Genomic DNA, 6,000 nt, shown 5'->3' with positions numbered 1-6,000 from the left:
CAAGACACTTTACTCTCAGCAAAAATGCTTGGGAGATAAGGTGCTAACTACAGGGGATATCACTTTCGAAAGTCTTGAAGTTTATTAATATGATTTCGTTTCCCTGACGGTTGTATCTATCATTAATATATTTGCCTTTAATAGTTATAGCACCGTTAGTACCTTATATTCGAAGCAATTTTGCTTCTCAAGCTCAACTCAGAGAGGTCTATTTTAGTCCTAGTACGCGAGGTACCAATGATACGCTATATCCAGCCATTTACCAACCATTAATTGGTATAGTAGTAAATTCGATTTGGTTTCGATTATGTATCATTTTCGTAAGGGACTGAGCTTCAGTCTGAAGTTGAAATGACAAATACTCTGAACTAATTGAGCTTAGAATTTAGAAGAATCTTAATTGCTTCAAATAACCCAACCGTTTTTTTAATTACAAGGAAATCCCAATAGACTTTTAAGGTGCAGTTTAGTGCAATTTCTCTGCCATCTGTGTGCGACGCTGGCCATATTTCTTTCGGCATATGTGCGTAATTGAAACAAACAAAGTGCGTACACACATCATTTTATGCCAATTGCGCTTACCGGTATGCATATCGGAACGTCTGTTTCGAAATCGAACAGTTTACGTCTTTAGTTTTGTGAATGGTTGCCCAAATTGGTTTGGAGATTTCCAACAATACCTATACGACGTGTACAACATTGTATATCGGATGTTAATGACCGCAATAGGGGTGACTTTAATTTTTAATTGCCCGATTTGCTCCCAAAAGAGTTCGTTTCGATCCTCGACCAGGAAAAAGAGCCGGTCTGTCTATTTCGGTTGTTTCTACGAGGCGATAAGAGAGTCTGAGATGTATGGGTTTTGGTGAGTGCTGAAAATGATTGCTGAAACAGACTGATTCTTTTTCGATTTTTTTATTTTTGGAAAACGAGGAATAGTGGAAACTAAAGAGTGAGAGGGATTATCGTGGAAATAAAGAGCTAAGTTGTTAATGATGCAAATACCTGACAGGTTGAATGAACTTGCTTTGCCGTTGGGTGATTTTTTAATAGTTCATCAAACTTAAGCATTTGGCTTAATGGTTTATATAGATACACACTTTTCAACCAAATTAAACACAATAAGGAGGTTTATTATAATACTTTAACCTAAAATGAACCAAGCTTATTATATGTAAATGTCATTTTACAAAGATTTACTGATAGGAGGAAAGCAAGCCAATAGCTAGAGATTGGATTTTTGTTCTTCTTAAGGTGAAACTCCGTTGAATCCGTGAATTTCTGTGTGGAAGTAGTGGTACTCAAGAAATATTCTCGTAACTGTTGGTAATAGTGAAGTTATAATTAATAAGACATTGTTGCAGTTATCACTGCCTCAGTTTGAGTATTTTTCACTTCGACTAAATAATATTGCTTAATTTCGTTTTTAAACATCAACAGTCCTGACAGCACTGCAAGCGATCAGCCGACCCAAAATTAGAAAAATGAAAAAAGCGAAAAATTGTGATCGGGTGATTGTTTTAAGCACGGTTCTGCAAAGTTTGGGAAAGTGAGCAGAGCATCCAGCGTCTACCATCTACCAAAGCTGTGGCACCACAAATGAGCTAGGAACAGGCTTCACAGTGTTGGGCAACGTGCGACAACGCATTATCGGGTATCAGGCGATTAACACAAGGATGTGCTAGATGAGGATTCAAAGCCGTTTCTTCAACTACAGCATCATCAATGTAGGGTCAAGGTCCAAAATGCCACTTTAAGGATATGCGCCGTTTTCTCTTACTGAGATCCACATTTTAACGCCATTCGAAGTCCAAACAGTAACTTTACAATATTTGCTAGCTACCATCATAAAAACATAACCAAATTTAGGTTTCATTACGGGTTTAAATCTTGTAGAAAAGTTGGTTGAAAAATGGGGTCGGTTCGAGAAGGTGACGTTTAACGCGCACCTGGAGCAGATATATGACGAATGCTCACTGCGTGACGTTGTTGGTGGCATGGGGACGGGCCTGATAGAGCACCTGAGATCGACCTGAGAGGACCTGAGATCGAATCCCATGCCCGAGATTGTTACTTATGACATTTTTGCTTTCCATTCGGTTCTTGCGGATTCGAACTGATGAACTGAGGCTCCACGCTACAGCTGATGTAGTTCCGGGCACTGATTTCATGTCCTACATAAGGTACGTTCTGATCAAAAGTTCACCCAATTAGCTACCAACGAGCAGATACGTTGCGAAATTGATGCAAAAAAATCAAACCAATACCCGATTAATCTGAAATTTATATAGGTGAATACTATTCAAATCATTTGCTTCATCCTCGTCATTAAAATCAAATCAGCTAATGGCATTGTGGACCTATTGCGCTTCTTCCAATAAACAGCATTTGCATTGCTTGCAAACAAAAGTTGCACACGCAGTTGGAATGCTTATTAATAACAGGGAGATTTTAATTAGCATTGCTTCTGCTGATTCATGGCAGCTATGCAATCAAACAGCTTCTATAAAACAGCAAGCAGGTAAAGTGCTGTAAGCAATCTTTCGCGCGGCTTTTTTTAGTGCTTGGTGGTTATCTGGGCTGTGTTATTTCCAAGATTTTGGAGGAGGAAGTATTACCGAAGGAGTGGATGGAAGGTGTTATGTGTCTCATTTACAAAAAGGGCAACAAGTTGGATTGCGCCAACTATCTTGCGATCATAATTTTGAGCGCCACCCACAAGGTACTCTCCCAAATTTTATGCCACCGTCTATCACCAATTTCTTGAGAATTTGTTGGGCAACATCAGGCAGAATTTAGGGGCGAACATGCAACAACGGACCAGATATTCGCCATCCGCCAGGTGTTGCAGAAATATCAGTCTGTGCAGCCTATGGCTGAAAACGGTGTAAATTGTCTTTATCTTTATAAATAACCCCCCTTTAGAAATTTGGATCTGCGCTTGTATAATGCACTACAACTTAAGAGCAGATGTTCCGAGGTTTCGCGTTCCATATTACAGAAACGACAGATATCATTCTGAACCTGACCAATATTTTTTAAATGATATCTACTCGGACAGTGTCCCATTAATAGGCCAGCGTATGTACAAAGAACTCTCTTGTTGAGCTCTAAGAGTCTTTTCGTGATAGTTTCATTTGGAACTAAAAATCTTTTAGATTGATTACACCTTGTAGTGACCATCCAATTGGTCATCACCCTTTGTCGTTCCCAGCTTTTTAGTTTCATATTTATTGCACAGTATTGCCACAGAATGGCTCCGGTCCAATGAACTGTGTATTTGAACCCTGTTTAGCAAGCCCGTCTGCCTTTTCATTTCCTAAAATGCCATTGTGTCCCGGAACCCAATACAAACATACAGAGTTCTCTTGGCACACCATTCGCAATGAGAGAATGCATTCCTAGACAAGTCTTGATGTGCATTTATATTTATATGCGCCCAACGCCTTCAACGCAGCTTGGCTATCAGAAAAAATACAGATATTTGCATGTCTGTATTTAGCGTATTCCAGTATGGCAAAAATCTCCGCTTGGAATACTGTTGGATAGCTTCCCATCGCCACGGATACGTTTGTCCCAGGACCGTAGATTCCTGCTCCAGTTTGTGTTCTAATTTTTGAGCCATCTGTGAAGAATTTTATGGAGCCTTGACGAACATTGGGACCTCCGACATCCCAATCCGTACGCGTCATTTCGCATACATTGTAAGGGATATCAGAGTTGTCCACAGTTTTCACCCAGTCTCCATGCATAGTCATCACTGGCCCACAATGGATATGTTGTGGAATATTGAAGTGCCCAACAAGATCACCTGATTTGAACTTATTTAATCTATTAAGCCTTAGAAAACTCTTCTCTGCTTCCAATTGTACAAATTTGTACAACGGTAGCAGATGAAGAATAGCATCTAATGCTTTTGATGGAGTGCTTCGCATCGCTCCCGTTATAGCGATGGACACAAGACGTTGTACTTTTGATAGTTTTGCTTGTGTTGTGGCCTCTTTTGTTTTTGGCCGCCACACTAGCGAAGCATATATTACTTTTGGACGAATTATCGCCAAATAAACATTATCATTTTTGGTTTCAAGCCCCATCTCCTGCCAAAAATTTTGGAGCATGCCCAAAACGAACTAGTAGCTTTATTGGTCACATATTCAATTCAGTTTCGAATCCATGTCACAGCATTCCAATTCAGTTTAGAATCCAAAATCACTCCAAAGTATTTGACCTGTTCAGTAAGGTGCATTTGTACTCCTCTAAGCTTCAAAGCTTTTAGGATGAACTTCCTTTTCTTAGTAAAAGGGACAATTACTTCTTTTGAAGGATATGTTACGTTACGCGTTGTTCTTATACTGTTGTTGGACGGTCGAGTGCCGAAGTCGGCCCAGCAATTCCGGTTGGAGGATGGCTTCCGGTTCACTGGCGCTCCGACCACTCAAGCCGGTGACTCGCTACGGACTACTCAGAATAGTCCTCGAAGGTGAATCTATCCTACTCTGACGAAGATTTCCCCGACGGCGGAAGATCTCCCGAACCGATGTTATCCGATTTACTTGCGTGTTGACACATTTTCTGCATGATGTTGTCGGGGTTTAAATCTTCGTCGCTGCTTCCGAGCATTTCGTTCCGCACTTCCACAGTCAAAAACTACATGTTGCGGTGTCTCCTCGATGTGTGGGCAGTCTTGGCAGTGTGGCAACTCTGCCTGACCGAATCTATGGAGATACTTTCTGAAACGTCCATGACCTGATAGGAACTGTGTCAGAAAGAAGCTAACCTCTCCATGCTTCCTACTCATCCACGTCAACAGGTTTGGGATGAGCCGCTGGGTTCGACTCGTGCTGCCACCTCGCCATAGATCCGACTCTGGCCGTCTTCCGTACGCTTCTGACGTCTCTTCGTTGGTGGCACTCGATATCCTCCGCCAAAGTGATGCTATCCCCATTTGCATCACTTTGGCTATAATGCATACAGCATCTGACGATATCGTTCTATACGTACGCGCAACTCGCACTGCTATCAGCCGAAACGCTCTACTCAGCTTTTTGCGGTTCCGCTTTGTTTCTAGTGCCTTGCCCCAAGCAAGAACTCCATACCTCTGTATCGATGACGAGGCGTTAGCTAGTACACGCCTTGTGCTGTTGCTTGGGTCGCCTAAGTTTGGCATGATTTTCCTAATTACGTTCATTTCCTTCTTGGACTTTACGCATGCGTGGCTGTTGCTTCAACACGCGCTTCGGTGCAATTACATACCTTCCGACGTTGACCTCCATCCACTGAACCGCCTTGCAGTTGCTGACTAGCAGTACCTCTGTTTTGTGGTGAGATATCTGCAGTTTGACTCGGCTCATCCAGCCCTCAATTACGTCAATTGTTTCCATCACTGACATGTCCACTTCTTCCAGCGTCTCGCCCATCACCGTTAGTGACACATCCGTAGCCGCAGTGTCAAGACTCCGTCGTACATACCATTTCAAAGATTTGGATTGAGAATTGAACCTTGATGGACTTTTGCTGTTCTAACGTTCCGGGAATCCCAGAATTCCAAAAAATTAACGTTAAATTTAAAAAAAAAACTTAATTCGAATTCAAAACAAGACCGTTTTTTCAGACTTAAAACAAAAAATATGAGTTTTATGAGAGCCTGCCCAGACAATCAGAAGTCGCAAAATATTTTACGTTATATCTCGTTTATTCATACAAATTACATCAAACCCGCAAAACACGGTGCATAAAATCGTGAGATTGATGAGCTTCTTCGCATAAAACGCATTCTTTTCGTGATTTCGTTATACGTCGTTATACGTTATACATTTTTATTGTCTGGGTGGATAAGGCCTACGGAAAGTGCCCAAAATAAGATGTTAAGATAGTCATCGGCGACGCAAATGCGCAGATCGGGAAATAAGATTTCTACCGACCCGTCATTGAAACGGAAAGCCTCCATTCCGTTACCAATGATGATGGCCTGCGGCTAGTAAGCTTCGCTGCTGCTGGAGG

The sequence above is a fragment of the Aedes aegypti genome, chromosome 2 (assembly GCF_002204515.2).
Source record: "Aedes aegypti strain LVP_AGWG chromosome 2, AaegL5.0 Primary Assembly, whole genome shotgun sequence".
NCBI classification, from domain to species: domain Eukaryota; kingdom Metazoa; phylum Arthropoda; class Insecta; order Diptera; family Culicidae; genus Aedes; species Aedes aegypti.
Note: the sequence above shows the minus strand (reverse complement) of the source record.